This window comes from Periplaneta americana, chromosome 15, assembly GCF_040183065.1.
Source record: "Periplaneta americana isolate PAMFEO1 chromosome 15, P.americana_PAMFEO1_priV1, whole genome shotgun sequence".
Lineage (NCBI taxonomy): Eukaryota > Metazoa > Arthropoda > Insecta > Blattodea > Blattidae > Periplaneta > Periplaneta americana.
Window position 1 is genome coordinate 4529330 of NC_091131.1, and position 847 is coordinate 4530176.

The 847-nt window shown below is 37.5% G+C and overlaps 1 non-coding gene across 1 annotated transcript; it reads left to right on the forward strand.

Moving 5' to 3' along the window:
- The first annotated feature begins 278 nt into the window (after positions 1 to 278).
- On the forward strand, positions 279 to 370 carry TRNAY-GUA (transfer RNA tyrosine (anticodon GUA)). The gene is given in 2 exon segments: positions 279 to 315; positions 335 to 370. It is a non-coding gene; the product is annotated as a tRNA-Tyr (tRNA).
- Positions 371 to 847: the final 477 nt, after the last annotated feature.

An 847-nucleotide genomic window follows, 5' to 3' on the forward strand; every position in this document is an offset into this window, starting at 1 on the left:
TTCCTCCCTCCAACTTAATATACGAAGAAAAAGAGGGGACTTTTTTTTTGTACGAGAAAAATCGTCAGGGACGCTTGAAGAAAGTCTGCGGGCGCGATTCATGCATTGCAAGATTCAAATACTGCCTGCTAAGACAGTACGATTTGATCGTCATTATCCAACGCAGAACGTTAACATTCCGAATATCACAACAATCGAAATTATAATATACGTTGTGCAAAGATAACATTTATCGATAACTCCTTATATAACTGAATTTAGAACGCTATCAACGTGTTCCTCTGGTAGCTCAGTTGGTAGAGCGGTGGACTGTAGTAGGACAAACGAAGTTGTTATCCATAGGTCGCTGGTTCAAATCCGGCCCGGAGGAAAACTTTTATTTTACTTTTGCATATAGCTCATATACCTAACGAACATTTGTGAAATTTTGTTCTATTTATTGTCAGGTTAATTTCAAGATGTATATTAAGCCCCTAAGTTTTGAATATAACGCTCCTGATAACGGTTTTCAGTGATCAAAATATCTGCTGCAGATGCAAATGTGTTCAAAGAGTCTACGAGACTTTGCGAAGAAAAACTAATGGGAAACAAGCAGTCTCGAGTTCGTATCCCAGGAAAACCGTTAGGAAATTCTCTGTTGCAAAGTATTTTAAAAGAGGAAGCTGTGTCAAAATGATTTGTAGGCCAGGCAGAAAGAATTTTAAATATTCAAATAAGAATTCAACTGAGAGTAAATTATTTTTCAAATGGGATTACTATGAAACAATGAGCCAGCCATCCGTCCCGTCCTTCCATTTATCTGGCAGTCCGTTCATCCATATATTAAATCTTTCATCCATCGATCCAT